General features: G+C 45.0%; 1 protein-coding gene across 3 annotated transcripts in view; it reads right to left on the reverse strand.

The window, feature by feature from the left end:
- The window catches only part of GNB1L (G protein subunit beta 1 like), a 425,377-nt gene that overhangs the window by 372,594 nt on the left and 35,679 nt on the right, over positions 1-17,104 (reverse strand). The window lies entirely within an intron of this gene.

Raw genomic sequence — 17,104 nt, forward strand, 5'->3', positions numbered from 1 at the left:
CTATCCTTCCCAGGGCCCTAAAACACCTTACCACCCTACAGGCTACCAATCCGAGCCCTGAAAACACCATACTACCCTATTCACTACCCAACCGAACCATAGAAATACCTTACCACCTCTTTTCACTACCATACCTTAATGCTAAAATAAAAAAGTATATTTTTATATTTATTAAACATTCAAAACATAACCACTATTTTAATCTATTTTTTAGATTAATTAATTGCTTATTAATCTAGATCAGTTGCATAATCTAGATCAGTGATTCTTATTCTGGGGTCCTTGGACCCCAGGGCATAGCGCAACACCTAATCAGGGACTCAGCGACTGTTTAAAAACAGTAAATAATATGAGCAGATTAATTAAGTATGTACACATAAAAAAGATAAATGTAAAACTGAAAGTTTTAAAACATTATTTAAGTATCAAGCAATTTTAGATTGGACACTAAATATTAGCTTGGATTCCTTAGCTTGACTTGTGGGAGCAGCTCAAGTACAGCAAACAGAAGTAAGGACTATCGGTGACCTCAGTTAGAGCACGAGCGAGCTCCGACAAAGAGAGAGTATGCTTTAGGAGCAAAAAAGAGGAAGCAGTATGCTACCGCCTATCATATCGCTTTGTCTTTCAGAAATAAACTGACATTTTGTAACACTCCAAGCTTGCAATTAACATTTAAATGTTTTCATATCTTGTCTGTGTATTATATTTCATAATTTGTTTGCATTTTTAATGTGTACATCTTTCTGTAGTTTTGTAGTTTGTTCAAACGTTTTTATTGATTTTTATAGAAGGAGAACATATTTTTATAATATGTACAATCCCTTTAACAAAATGCGGAAAAAACATATTTATATCAAACATGCTTGAAGCATTGTTGATGGCTATCTCAATGAGGAAAGAGACCTGGAGAAATAGAAAAGGGACAGAGAGAAGAGCAAGCTAGCCGTAGCTAGAATTAGGTAGGTGTTTAATGGGCTTTATGATGGTCATTTTGGAATTCAACCTCATTCTAATTCTTGTAGGGGAAGTTACAGGAATCAAGACTGGTCCGTTTATGTGGTTGAGGTAAGGATCCAGGGGCAGCTCCTCCATTAGGGCGGAGGAGCGTCGCCCCACTGCTTTCTCACAGAGCAGGAAGCAGAAACATAAAATGGTATTTTAGATACCATTCTCGTACTACGAGAAAGCAGAAGGGCATGCCTGGTTGGGGACGGGTGGTTGGGCGGGTCGAGGAGGAGTGAGCAGAAGGGTGTGCCTGATTGGGGGCCGGTGAGTCAAGGAGGAGTGAGCAGAAGAGTATGCCTGGTTGGGGGTGGGTGAGTCGGGGTGGAGTGGCTTGCCCAATGCTGTAGGCCCTGACTGTTTATTCGGTCCTCTAGGGCCGACCAAGCCATTCATGCGCACTCTGCCTTTTCTCAATGTAGGCCTGCAGCCTACATAAAGAAAATAGCCTCCGCATAGGCCCCCGACTGGGCACCGTCCCCACCAATCAAAACGCTGCCATTGCAGTTTTGTGATTGGCTTAGGGGAGGGAGGCTGCCTGTGGCTGCTTCTGTTGGGAAAATGAGGGACGCGGCCTGGAGCTGAGGAGGCGTGGGACGGTAAGTTACATTTTTTAAAATTTTAATTAAACAGCCCGTGAACCCGCACGACCGCCGTCACCCGCCCCCTCACCCGTGAGTCATGCGGGTCGTGACTGCAAGGATCGTGACTATAGGGGTTTCACTTTTTGAATCTATAGGTTCAATGTATTCCATAGTTTGTGTGATGATTGGGTGCAAAACTTTACGTTGAATGCAGAGTTCTCAGTACTTCTGGCAAAGCAGACCCGTGCCCACCAGGTACAGTAGGATAGATTCAATAGGATTTCCATTCTCATAGTATATTTTTAATCCTTAGAGCTAGTAATAGGTCGAGGAGACAGAGGTCATTAGCGTTTACAGCCAACCGCTCACCCACCCCTTTTTAGGTCGAAGCGTGCGTTGCAGCGCATGCGCTGTTGCAGGCGAGAGGTCTTGTAAACAAGAAGGGGCATGAAACCACGCCCCTTCTTCCATTGGCCGGCCTCGCGAAACAGAGGCCTGCCATTGGACAATGCCCCTGTTGTGATGATTTGTCCGCTATACTCCCTCCTTTTCAGGACTCAGCGACCTGACTTATGGTGTTGCAAGACGATTTCCAGAAACGTTGCTATGGCAACCACAAGGCAGGTCACGGAGTCCTGGAGGGGAGGGATTCAGTAGCTGTTCCCGCTCTTTTTTTTTTTTTTTTTTTGTCCGTGCGGTTTTCTCTAATTGTTACCTTGTTCTGCTTGCTGGAAGGAGGCATTGCAGTGGACCCTCCTTGTTTAATGTACTTTTACCGCTGTGTATAGTACTTTACATTGGAAATTAGACCTTAATTATGCTTTTAGGGAGCAAGAACAATGGGTCTGGGCCTACTCTGACAATATTAAATTAGGAAATCAAACTTTAAGATAATCTGGTCAATGTTTTTGTGCAGCTCGTGTTTGTTACATCACATTCTGCATCGCCTGAGGAGCCAGTGAAGGGCGGGGTATGGCTGTGCTGCTCGCCCAGGACAGAAGCCGTCTTTCAAGACACTGACATGGTTTTGGACGCGTTTATGACAATTAATTCTCTTTTCTGTAAATGTCCGCAGGCGTTTCATTTCCTGGGAGTACTCCGTGAACCCGACAGATGTGTGTCCTTGCAGTCTGTCTCCTTGGAGTCATGGCTCCTTGGTGCGACAACCGACAAGTCATGTGACACAGAGGGCTTGAATGTGCCTGCGTAATCCCGGTGCACAGCTTCTGGGAGGCCACAATGTGTGCTCTTAGATTTATAGTCGACTCTACTGACGTTAAATACTATCTCCAGCGCGCTCGTGTTACTGCCTCCGCGCCTCGCGATTGCAAATCAAGAGACCCCCTTCTCCGTGTGACGCAGTTGTTATATATTCAGAGACAACAAGGTGCTTTCTGTGGTAGCTGTGCCTGCAGGGAAACAGTTCCTTTCGCTTCTCTTCCATGTTTTTCGAGTGGGTGGGATATTACGTAGGCCAAGCGAAGGGGGTAGTTTTAATAAGATATGTGTGTTATCAGCCTCAGATCTGTGTTGGTTGTTAACTTTCAAGACCTCTCATATTATTTTGCGGATTTTTGTAGCGCAGTAAAGGCTCCGAAGAGAGTCAATGCGCTGCGTGAAGAGACACACAGAGGTAAACGTGTAGCCAGACCGTGTCATTTCTATACAGCTTTTTTGCTTCTATTGTATCCTATGAACCGTTAACAACAAAAAGGGAAATACTCCTGAAACAATCCGGATTAAAGGGTTCCTGTTCACCAAAGCGGGCAAAGTGTCCCTCAAACTTTGCACAAGGAGCTAATGATTAAAAGTGCTGCTCCCTGAAGCTGTGCGAACGCCAACTACAGGCCTTACTAACCTGGAAGGAGCTCGAAGCCCGCTGTAGTTGAGTATTCAAGAAGTGTCATTCCTCTGGCACGAGACGCTTCTTGTGTACCCCAAAACTACGGTGACCAGAATTTTCAAGCCAAAAACCGGGACATTTCACTAAAATAGAAGGGCTACAATTTTATTATAACTGAGCGCACAGACTGATATCGCTCATCATTGTAGAATTACAGAAGAGGCGATAAGAACATAATTAAAGTACAATTTTTAAAGCCAGTATCATGCCTGTTAATTAAACCATTTTCTTCTAACAGCTGGCAACTATCCCTGCTTTGTAAAACATAAAAAGACACCTGCCACCATTTTCAGTCAACTCTCTCTAAAAACCGGGACATTTGATTTCCGGAAATCTGTCAGGACAGCAGGTGAAACCCTGGTACTGTCCCTGCAAATCCGGGACGCGTGGTCAAACCTCCCAAAACGCACAGAAACAAAACAAGCATTGGCATAGCCAACAGGTCTCGCCTTTGGGACCTTATAGTGTTTAGCCACGCAATAGTTGATGTTCTTGCACCAAGGAAATTGTGCTGCATAACTAAATACTTATAAGGTCCCAAAAGCGAGACCTATTGGCTATGCCAATGCTTGTTTAGACAGCAACAATCTGTCTGATCAGAGAAACACAATCGGGGAACTGCAGAGGGAAGAATCAGTGGAACTAGACAAGTTGGTAGGAGGGAAAATATAGGGAAAGGCTATCAATAATTGGGGAATAACTAAGGAGAGACAAGAGACAACTCCAGGCATTATTAAATGTATGCTACTGAATGTCCGCTCCATGGGAAAGCATAAATACGAAGTGGAGGACATGATTCAGGCATCCTCCCCAGACATACTAATCCTGACGGAAACATGGTCGGACAATACTTCCGCTACCGACTGGAATATTGCAGTGACAGAGGGATATGCCATCCTATCACAAGATAGAGAAGAGGGCCGCGGTGGGGGAATAGCTATTATATACCGGGAGCATTTTAAGATACGGGCTGAATCCATATCAGTCTTACCGGTGGAAGCATTACATTTTTGCATTAAAGTAAACAATGCTACCTCATTCCAGGAATACCTATTATACCGCGGGTCTGGGGCAAGGCAAGCTTTTACTCATGCCCTGCAGATATTGTTAGAGTCCTGCATCGACGCCTTGCCTCTCACCTTCTTGGGAGATTTCAATTACCACCTAGAATCGTTAGATAACCTAGAATCCTCCACACTGTTAGACACCTTGGGGGCGTACGGTTTTAGTCAACTAGTTACTGGACCGACTCATAAGGCAGGCCATACCTTAGATGGCATTTTTACTAACAATCCTGATCTTGAGCTTGGGAACATAAGACCTTTGACCTGGACGGACCACAAGGCTATCTATTTCACTCTCAGAATCACAAATTCTGCCCGAGAGCCCGCTACCAAGTCTGGTAAAGTTAATGTTCGGGCTGGAAAAAGGTTCAGGGCAGTGTTTTTGAGACAGCTTTGACTATGGGCCCTGACTTACCCACGTTAGACAATTATACTGCGGCAACCGTATTCAATGAATGGATTGAGGCGGCAGCCAAGCAGGTAGCCCCTGAGAAAGAGATAACCATAAGGAAGCCAAGGATATCCTCTCCTTGGAATAGTCCTCAGCTCAAGGCTCTAAAGGTTGAATGCAGGAGAGCAGAAAGCCGGTGGAGACAAGATTATAGTGAGAGTAGTAAAACACTGTATAACCTTGCATTGCAGAAATACAAGTATGAGATAATCATCGCCAAAGAGCAATACTTCACCATCAAAATCAGAGATGCGGCCAACTCTAATAAAGAAGTTTTTAGAGTAGTTAATTCTTTGGCAAAACCTCAGAAGAAAGATGCTTTCAAGGCAGACCAGGAGATGTGTAACAACTTGGCCCTATTCTTTCAAAACAAGGTGCAAGTGATATATGAAGATTTTTAAATGCATAGGGACCTCAGGTTGCCACCATACATAATGAAGAGGATGATCAGCCGTTGACGCAATGCAAGCTATCCTGCTTCCCAGAATTGGCTAAGGAGGAGGTGCAAAAGCTGCTCCTCTCCATAAAATCAGGCTCTCCGAAAGACCCCTGCCATTATGCATCTAGCCCCCAAGAAGATTTGTGAAAAGTTGACGCCCCTCATTAACCAAGTACTGACAACAGCATCATATCCGGCTCGGTGGAAACAAGTGGCCATCAGGCCTTTACTTTAAAAAGCCAACTTGAACCCCGAGGTACTAAAGAACTACCGCCCGATTGCAGGATTACCTATGGTGGCGAAGGTCATTGAGAAATCACTGAACAAAGTGCCGAGTGACTATTTAAACTCCTACAAACTATTAGACTCAACCCAACATGGCTATCGCGCCTGTCATTCCACCAAATCGGCCGTGGTTGTTGCAACCGAGGAAATTCGGCGAGTGGTTACCGAAGGGGGCAGGGCAGTCCTCCTAGACCTATCGGAAGCATTTGACACAGTGAATCACACGGTGTTAGTGCAGCGGCTGAAGGATCTGGGGGTTGAGGACACCGCCCTTGCCTTACTTGCTTCCTTTTTGGAGGGGAGGGAACAAAAGCTGGTTTGGGACGGACTGGAGTCCAAGAGTTTTCATCTTCCATGCAGGGTCCCACAGGGATCATCTTTATCCCCCACACTGTTCAACATATATGTCACCCCGTTGGCAAGGTTCATCAGAAGACATGGTTTCGCGTTAGTATCCTACGCTGATGACTCACAGCTTGTTATTTCCATCAATAAACAGCCTGAGGTCACAGCTGCTAAATTCCATGCTTGCCTATCCGAGATCATTGTCTGGATGAACCATCATTTTTTGAAGATCAATACAGACAAAACGGAGGTGATAGAATTCGGAGGGGGATCCCCCGTATGGAATGACTCATGGTGGCCAGTCGAGGCTGGTAAATGTCCGGATCCTGTCTCTAAGGTTACGAACTTGGGGGTCATCTTTGATGATAAGTTAAATTTCTCAGCCCAGGTCAATAGTCTGACATTGTCCTGTTTCTTTCTCTTAAAAACCTTAGGAAAGATTTTCCCATTTATCACGCGTGATCTACAGAAGACGGTGATGGTGAGCCATTTTCTCTCCAAATTAGACAACTGCAACGCCCTGTTTATGGGCATAGATACAACGCAGATGGGAAAGCTCCAGTCCCTTCAAAATGCGGCAGCCAGGCTGCTTCTGAACATTCCCAGGGTTTGCTCAACCTCGGCAGGCATTAAATCATTGCATTGGTTACCAGTACAGCAGCGGGTTGATTTCAAGGCCTTGTGCCTGGTTCATAAGGCACTCTATGGCGGGGGTGCCGATGACGTCTCTAAATTATTCACGCCTTATGTTCCCTCATGTCTTCTGAGATCTACTAATTTGGGGCTTCTCAAGACTTTCAGGGTTAAACGGGCCAGATGGGTTGGTAGGAGACTATCCAACAGGGCAGCACACCTGTGGAACAGATTACCTCTGGATATGAGATTCCAACCAGATAGGAGGCTGTTTAGGAAGAGCCTGAAGACGTTGCTTTTTGTAACTTAGGCTGGCACAAGCTTTAGGTTTTTCTTGGATCCGGATTCACACACATTAGCACCAAGACGCCACGGCAATCGAGCGCTTTACAAACCTTAAAAATAGAATAGAAATAGAAATCTGGGGTAGGTGTGAGGGTCCTTTGGCCCAGGGCCACTGCATAGTAGTTGATGGTAATATCAGTGTTGAACACCTTTTTTGTGCTAGTCTCAATTTCTCTCCAGAACATTTCAAGCATCTTACAGTTGAAGAACATATGTTCAAGGGAGCTTGGTGCGTCGTTGCAAGTCCAGCATTGGTCAGACTCCATAAAGCCAATTTTGAAGGGTTTCTTGGTGCACGGTAGGCCTATGTGGTGTCCATAGTTTACACTGAGATAAGATAGCCGATATTTCGGTTTTAAGGAAGATTTCCACATATTTTTCCATTACCTTTCTAATACGGGTTGTTTAAGTTATGAGCACATAGTAGTTCAGCAAAGGTTTTAGGTATTTTAAAGGGGCCTAGGCCTTTGATGTATAATATATCATTTTCTCCCCAATTGACCACATCTTATTAGCAGTTACTTAGGTGGGGGTGCCCGGTGTCCAGTGGTCATTCATTGGAGGTCCCCAGAAGTCACAAGGTTAAGAACCACTGATCTAGATGTGTGACCAATTTCTGAGCACACCATTGAAATAGTAGAAAAGCAAAATGAGTCCACAGCTTTAGAATGTATTTTTAGATACTTTATTCGATCCAAAATATCCACATTTCGGCAGATCCAGCCAACGCGTTTCATCCCTTATTGGGACTTCATCAGGTCTGTTATCTCAAGCTTCACTTCCTACGTTTTAATTTTTCCGTCCCGATCAGTTACTCTCTTCATTCCCACGTTGTATACAATATGCAATATGGGCTAACCTCAAGTATGCTAATCTAGAGTTAGCACAAGCTCTCACCTCACTTCCGCCTGTCCACGAGGGTAACCACCCTAGAGCGACCGCACCACACATCAGCCACAGAGTAAATCCACGTCAGCCCTTCTTTTTATGCAGGCCTAAATTGCTTCCGTTGGTGTCAGAGCAGTGTGGGGCATATAGTCCCCATGGAGCAAAACCTATGTGGGAGATTGTCCCAGGATAATGGGTGTGAAGGGGTTATATCCTGGTAACAACAGGCTAACATGTCATGTCATGCTATACTTGGCTTTGTAAAACACTCCAAGTAGTGCATTCGTAATCAATTCAGTGTTGCTGCCTAATTTTTCCATTGTGGTTGCTCAATTACGCCAGCATATTTGCTTGGTTATGACCATGGTGCAACTTTATTATACAAATTGGATTCTCAGTATCGTCAGGACAAGGCAAAATCCTATCAGTGGCGTTTGGAGTCACGTCAGTGTGCCTGCTCGATTGAGCTAGTGATGCCTCTTTGGTATGCCAATGGTGCTGCTCAAATATCCCTGCCATGCCACTTAGAATGCCACTGGTGCCAGTGTGGTATGCCAGGGATGTTGCACAAATATCCCTGCTATATTTCTCTAGTATGACAGTGGTGTGGCTCAAATATCCAACATTGTGTTGTCTGATCATCTGATCGTTTATTGAAGGTATAGGGCTGGACACTTAAGAAATTAGTAACCCCTAACACACCCCCCACCCACCCACTGTGAAAAATATTCAACTTAGATCCTCCATATCTCAATAATTACAAACCTATTACATTATTGCCAGCATCTTTAAAACTGTGGAACCATATTGTATCAAATGTCTGTTCTTCCACACTCGACAGGACAACTGCCCTAGGCTGGTTACTAGCAGGCTTCCATTGGGGCCGCAGCACCGAGGTGGTCCTTGTTCATCCTCTGGATGAGTTGATTACCACTCCAAAACAGGGCCTTCTGAGCGACCTGGTGCTTCTCGACTTATCTGCAGCCTTTGACACGGTCGATCACTCCATCTTATTAGATCGTCTGAAAGGAGTAGGCCTGGCGTGTTCAGGTCATCACTGGTTTACCTATTTCTTGCCTTTTCAGTTGGGCTGAGTCGTGGCTATGTTCCTCATCCCTTTCAAGATGGCGGAGTGTCTTGCTTACAAAGAATTACTGCAAGGATCCACACTTTCTTACATCCTACTTGTTGTGGCCCCTGGGGAATTGATCAGCAGTTATCACTGTAAGATCTTGTTCTAAACACGCAATGACTACTTACTTTTGACTCTGCCCCTTCTGGTATCAAGTACAGGCCGAGGGGCTGTCTGTTTGTCTGTCGTCCACGTCTGGTGGTCACAACCCGGTGCTTTGGAATGCCACCCTCAGCCTGGTTTGAAAGACCCTGGTCTCCCTCAAAGACATACCAACTCCAACCACATACACCAACAATCTTGGAGTTTGGTTCAATAATAATCTGAGCTTTAATACACAAATTCAAAAAGTCTGGGCAGGGTGCTTTCTTCTTCTACACACCTTGAGGAAAAGTCTTCCTTTTATTCTCAAAGAGTACAGGACCTCATTTGTGGGGCTGCTGCTTGTGTCCTATTTGGATTATGGGAATGCTGAGTTGTTGTTTAGGTGCACGGTTGCCTTTCCTTCAGCACCTGGAAGCCTTTGATAAATTTGGTCTTTACAAATAAATAAATCCCTACAGTATTTATTTTCTGTGATAGTAGTGCCACTCTGCTATTCTACTATAGCTTTTCTACTATTTCATGCTTTTTGATTAACGTTTGCTTAAAGATTCAGTTCTGAATGCAGTCGGAACTCTAGGAGTGGGTACAGGATCAAGAAAATAAGTGGTACTCTGGCCAAAGGATCACTATTGCTAATCTTGTGAATAATTTACTTAGCAAGCTGCACTAAGTGGCACCCACATGGAAGTAAGAGTGCAACAATCAGCTGGAAACTAAGGGGAGACTTGCCTAAATGTGTGGGATGCAGTGGCAACCTTGTGGAAGTGAAGTTTAAGAAAAAGCGATATTGAGGGCTCCCCATGCTGCGCAAATAGAAACTCTATAATTCGAGACAGAGGTGGAGCTGAAAAGAGGAGCCTCGGTGAGCTATTCCGTCGAATTAATAATCAGATAGATCACGCACTGCCATTTGTGGGCCATAATTTGTATAGTGAGTTGCTCTAAGGCCTAGGAGAAAGATATGCCCCAGGTCCACAACTAGATAACTTGTTGAAATGGAAACACAAAGCCAAATGAGGATTGCTGTAGTGTGGTGATCTGGCAGAGGAAGTTGGTATTTAACCTAAGAGGCACTGGCATGGTGACAGATCTCATTAAACAATGTTGGCGAAGAGTTGAGAGACACTGATATTCGGGAAGGAGTGCCCAGTCTAGGTCGGGTACTCTAGTGAGTCTGAATTGCTAGTCGAAGTTCCAGCTGAGCTCCAGGCGGTGGGAGGCTGCTTGAAGCCCTGGACCCTGTGCATTTTGACAGAGTAAAGATGGCGAAACCTGCAGCAAAATGCAGCCCATAGTGGAATGCTTAAGGATGCTTGCGGTGGGGGTCAATGGAGACCCCCATCAAAGTCCCTGGGAATACACTGGAGGAGCACTCTGGTAAATCTGATGCTATCCCACAGGTGATTCTAGAGATGAGGAGCACCAATGAAGCCAAAATTGATTCTGCGGCAATTGATGTTGGCCACTTCAGAGTTCATCTTAAGAAACTGATAGAGTGAGTCACGGAATATCAGTTGATGTGATACCACCCCTGGGAACTGAGATGCAAGTGCAACTGACGGAACTTACAGCTATAGGAAAAACATCTAAAGAATAAAGCGGAAGACGATCATGATGTAACAAATTCACTCTGATAGGACTGCCAGAAAAGACTGAAGGATATTATGCTAATCTCTTCCTAGAAGAGTGGCTGACTGAGCAAATCTATGAAGGCAACTTGGTTTTCGTACTTCAAATAGCCTACCAATTGCTGGGAAAACCACCGGTGCAAGGGCCCCTTCCACGTCACTTGTGGAAAGACCACTCGACTTCAAAGACAGGGATCAAACTTTGCAGGTTTGCGTGCAAACAAGACCCCTGGACAATGCTTTTTCAGACTATGTAAGGATCAGGCAAAGACATGTATTCTCTCTAAGAGAAAACTGAAACAGCAGAGAATTTAATTTGCCTTCGCATTCCTTTCTAAGCTGAGAACTGTAAAAGATTGTGTCACTCATTTCCTCCTAACACCTTTTGAAACCTGGAAATGGCTAGAAGACAACAGATTTCCTAAGGAACCAAGAGTCAGTGGAAAAAGATCAGGAAGGTGATGACACCAGAGCAGATGGAGAAGCAACACCAAGACCCCAGGTAAACAAGCTAACTGGCAGGTGGTCTAAGAGATAACCTGACTAGTTGGGAAATAGGCACATTACAGAGACTAACAGGAGGTCTTGTCAGAAAGTGAAGACTAGATACAAGAGGGAAAGATGTTGACTTTGATTCCAGTGAGGGAGGTGAGGAGCTGGGCCATGACCCGGAGATAATCCCCATGATTGCAAACTAGATGGTTTAAATGGGCCAAAAGGTGAACCCCAGACTGCAAAGTACAGCTCATCATTTGTTCTGAGCTTGTAGGGGATCAAGTTTGGACTGCATATGGCAGTGTTAATTATAGTGTGGCACAAATATTGAGGGGGCACCTGGGAAAAATAGTCACAAATACATTGAATAGATGAGCTTTATGTTGGTTTTGATTATGAAATATATAATGGGAGGAGACTTCTGCGTACCTCGACCAGGGTTTTTGGTGATCAATAGATCAGACCATGTTTAGGACAAAAGAATGAGTTGAGGCTTGTTAGCTTAGAAACATTACCCTACATGAATGTACAGGGGTAAAATAATTCCTGTGCCAAAAGAAGGTGTTCTGTACCCCATTCTGGGATATTAGATGGCTGTTTACAACCCAAGAAAGAGCCTGGATATTCACTTTGAGTAATAGGGTAAACATTCATGCCTGATACGTAGAACTGTAATACCTGGAATGGAAGGGGTACACCAAGCAAAAGATATAGGATTTACTCCGTCGTAGACCACAGACAGATGCATATAGCAGGTCTGCAGGACATCTACCTAATAAAGACTAAATGGTCAAAATCCATAGGAGATGACACCTACAAATAATTGCTACTAATAGTTGCATATTCTGGAGGTACTTTGGTCTGTATATCGCCCAGGGCACTGTACATTATTAAAAACACACAGATGGACAAAGATGGCAGAATCACAAACCTGGAAGGAGAACTGGATGGTAAACCTTTGACAATCATTACATTCATGCCCCAATGTACTTAAGATTCAGTTTTACGAATTGCTATCTCCTGCCGTACTTAGAAACATTGACACCTTGAGTATCTTGGAGGGGTGACAACTATAATTCCATAGCAGATTGTGACAGGACAGAACAATTCCCCCATTAACAGGTACCCAAAATTAAGAATACAGAATACAAATTTACATTATTGGTACAACATTAGGCAGTATTTGGAGGAACCCAGATGGGCAGGAGTTCTCGTTCTATTCCCCGGTTTATGAGTTTCACACATGGGTAGATATGTTCCTGGAAGGGATGGAAATTGCTACAAAGGAATGAAATATAAAATACCTTGATTGTAAGAAACAGGACCGTAATCCTTAGCTGATGTCCCTTGAGTGGGGAAGAACTCCGCCAGCAATAGCCACCTGGCAGCTGAAGGTGGATGAGCTGGCAGACAACCCTTTTCAGGCTACATTTAGGGAACACATTGACCACAATTTCCAGAAGGACGATAGTACAACGGACTTGCCCTCCGTGGAATGGGATGCCTTTAAAGTGGTAATTTGTGGCATTGCAATTAAAACCAGCTATCGGTTAAAGCTTACAGTTAACAGGGAGAGTAACACGGTGGAATGAAACATTCGTATGGCACTGAAGACCGGAATTCTGTGGGAAGGATCATGGAGGCCAAAAAGAAGAAAAACACCCTAATGGACCGACTAAGAGAGATAAATTATAAGTAATACACAGTCAGGTATCACGGTACAGGTGACAGAACGGGCAGACTAGTGGCGTGGTTGTTGTGAGCAGAAGTCGTCGAATTCTAATTGGTGCACTCTGTACAAAAATGGAGGTGATTGCTAATTCACAGAAAGAGATCAACACTGCTTTCATAGATTATATTAAAAGATTATACTCAGATGACATCAACAGAGTGATGTCCCCTAGAAACAGAGAAAGAATTTGATACGCTAATTTGGCCGTATCCATTTGGTGCGTTGAAACAGATGGCATTTGAGGAGTACATCCTTAAATGGATCTGACTCCTGTATGTTAGCCCTAGGGCAAGAGTCCGAGAGAGCAGTGTAATTAAGAACAACGTCCTATATGAAAAGGGACCAGGCAGCGCTTCCCCTTATTCCAAAGGTGGCTCCTATGTTAAGTCGGAGGAGCGTCAACCCACTAACTAAATCTCCTCCATAGTTATAAAATTATAAAAATGGTAATAAAAGTTCATTTATTACTATTCTGTTTTTCAAAACCCGTCCCAAGTCGAGTGTGAGGACGGATGGGCGGGGCTTACTGCTGCGGCCAGTCAGGTAGCAGCAGAAAGCAGTGATAGGCAGGGCACTTTAAGTTTAAAGTGTGCATGTCTCTTTTGCTGGCCGTCTTGCCACAGCCAGCCAGACGTACACATTTTAAACCTCTCTAGCCCAGCTGTCTATGACAGCTGGGCTAGAGAGCAGCATAGGGCTTCAGTGTCCTCAGGAGCACCAAAGGAGGTTGTTCACTCCAATCCTGGTGCTTCTTTCATGCTGCAGGACAGCAGCTCCAGGCGTGGTTACTGCAGTTTCCTGGGCCCTGCGTTAGAGCCTGCCTGCTTGGATAAGACCGGAGTAAAGAGGACGTTGCACCAGGAAGGCAAGTGTAATAATTTTTGTTTACTTTTTTGTTTATGTTTATTGTTGTCCAACCAGCCCCACCATCCTCCGTACATGCCAGCCGTCACTGCCTTATTCCTTGTATTGATTGTGCTTGCGGTAGAGCCGCTGGCATGCAGTTTACAAGATGTGAGCCGAGACTGGGGCTCCCAGTTCTCATACATGGTGCACATGGTCCCGCTGTACATCAATGAACCTTTCTTGTTTTTGAAAAATTCTGCAACTAGCTTTCTGGACATCATGAGGTTACTTTGTGAGTTTGATGAGACATTAGGACTTAGAACAAACTGGGATAAGCCATTTCTTGACCCTCTGAGGTGCTTGCTGCACCGAGAACCATTATTTGTATGCGAGAAGCCGGCCCAGCTGAGAAGAATCATCAATTTATCACCATAGAGCCAGAGCAAGCTGTGATCTGCAGTCACTGCCCGGTAGAGGGCCACCGTCAGAAGCCTCCACTCCTGCAGTGACCCCGCAAGCGATGCACCGTGTGGTTGTCTGTCGCATCGCCCAAAGAGGACTGCTGTGTGCTGCCCAAGGCTGCTGTCTGCCACTAGTGAGAACCCGCAGCCATGGGACCATGGCCTTGCACCGCTCATGGACTGCTGCATACCTCTGCAGCTCCAGTCATTGCAGGTGAAGTCCTGCTGCCGCAGGAAGGTCGAGCGCAGCCCCGTACTGCCAGCATGGACTGCTGAGACAGTAAGAGTTTATTTTACAAAAGACAATGGTCCCTATATGTGGACAGGATAACAAAAAATATTAATTATACACCTAATAGGTAGTATGTTTCTTTGTCCAGCCGGACAAGAATTTTATTTTAAATGATCAAGTTCATAGAGGGAGTTTTAAGACCAAGATAACAAGTGGGCACAGCCGTGACCCACAACATTTAAGACAAAACAACAAAGAAATGGCCAAAAAGGCAAAGCGAAAATCTGTCTGTATACTATTGTTCAGTGCTACAGACTCAATCTCTTAAACATAACCATACCATTGCATCAAACAATATAGCATTCATCATATTGCATATGGGGTTTTTTGTCGACGACGTTTCGATGCCTTTTTAAATTATGACATCATCAGGACAAGAATTATCAGCATTTTTGTTTTGTTCAACAATTATTAACACAATGCCTATTATCGCATTAATGTCGGTTTACTCGCTGGTTGCCTCGTTCTGGGTTACTGATGAGAAACCGCGGGGCTACTGGCATTCTTTCAAAACAATTCCGGGGCTTCCATCAGGGTTGTATGGAATCGCCAGGAGTGGACCGATCGGACTGCCGTATTAGCCACAGTGCTCCTGCCAATACAAATTGAGCCATCGCGCTCCACTTTTGGCAATTTCTTTGTTGTTTTGTCTTAACTGTTGTGGGTCACGGCTGTGCCCACTTGTTATCTTGGTCTTAAAACTCCCTCTATGAACTTGATCATTTAAAATAAAATTCTTGTCCGGCTGGACAAAGAAACATACTACTTATTAGATGTAGGATTATTATTTTTTGCTATCCTGTCCACATATAGGGACCATTGTCTTTTGTAAATTGATACTGCCCAAGGTCCCTATGATATACCTTTTGGGTTCCCTTGTTCTTGTGAAAATATGAGACAGTAAGAGTGGCCAGTGCTAACCTGACCTTGGTGAGGGACTGATTGGACCTACGCCGAAGGACTGTGTGCTAACCTAGAAACAAAGGGAGGGAGGGAGGCATGATCTGCACCCGCCAGTTTACCTGACTGACCCCGAGCCCGCTACAAGAGGTCGGATCCAGTACCATAGTGGAGGGCCACCAGAGCCAGGCACTGTCTAATCAGCAGAGCCCTTAGGACCACCAACCCCACACCTGCGAATCTGGTTGTCATGCATAACTGAATGTGTAGTGAGCTCCTATGCTTTTCAGTAATAACATAACTTGTCTGTTCCTACAAAGAGAAGCCCTGGGCTGGACACGGATTGTTGTGCGCTGCTGAGGGGTAGGAATGATTTTCAAGCCTCCGTAACCCCAAACTACCCTGCGTGAGAAGCCTGTGACTGCCCTTCCATGCTACCACTGAGAGTCCAGTGTGGAAAGGGTTGTACTTGGCCCAGTTTGCAGAGCCATAGTAGGGCCGGCCCAGGGACAGCAAAGGTAAAAGGTCTTGGGACCCATGGTTGTGGCCCAGAGGCCCCTGCGTGCACCGTGACGTCCTAAACAGAGGCGACACCTGTGATAATACGCAGTATTTTTAACTTCATTCCCATTACGACTGGTGACTGGAGCAGTTGAATAATCCTCGCAAAACAAGGCACAGGAGTGGCGTCAGGCTGTCTGAGTCTTAAGGCATTGAGTTGGATGTAAAAAACGTAGGTGCTGCGCTATTTCATCAAGGGATATTAACCGAAATTTACGGGCTGTGGCGGTCACTGAACTACTGGAATATTTAATGAGCTTTTCTTCAGAGCTTTCTTGACATAATCGTTCACAATGCATAAGTGAGACAACCTCTTTCCTTTTCTTCAAAGTATTACTTTAGACAGCTCAACCGGCCTGCTACATGCTATGGGGCTGATTTTAAATATCTTTCCATAATTATTTGGGATTCCCAAACCTCGCCCTATTGACGGAAGGAGCGAGGCTGGTTGGAGGACAAAATTTTATTTTACCCTTGCTGGCCTATTGTAAATCGCTGCATTAGGTCTGAGGAGGCGGGCTGGGCCTGCTGCGAGCAGTGGGTGTGTTCAGAGCCAACCAATGCCAGGCTTCGTATAATTAAATATTGTTGTCTGGGTTGGCATGCTGGCTGCTGCACGCGTTCCCATCTCCAATGTCCTATGAAAAGTGTGTAACCTTAGTGTATGCTTTGAATGAAGCCATGGCCTTTCATCTCCAAGTCCTGGCGCATTGAAATACATTGCGTGACGCTCTTTTGCCCACTTACAAGGGCACCCTCAGCCACCGCCCCACCTGCCGGCACACCCGTCTCCCTTACACCCACCCAATGGACCACTAATAAGCTCCATGTTGTAGATCATACAACTTTATCCCGCTGAATTATCTTCTTATAGTTACTACAATCCTTTGCACTCTGGGTGCATTCTTGAGGCTCATAAGTGCCAAGAAAAAAGCTGCTCGGATTCACAGAGGGATTTTGTGGAGCAAATTCAGGATGATCCCCACCCCTTCCCCATCCATTCGCCTCCC

Source organism: Lissotriton vulgaris, chromosome 11 (genome assembly GCF_964263255.1).
Source record: "Lissotriton vulgaris chromosome 11, aLisVul1.2, whole genome shotgun sequence".
Classification (NCBI taxonomy): domain Eukaryota; kingdom Metazoa; phylum Chordata; class Amphibia; order Caudata; family Salamandridae; genus Lissotriton; species Lissotriton vulgaris.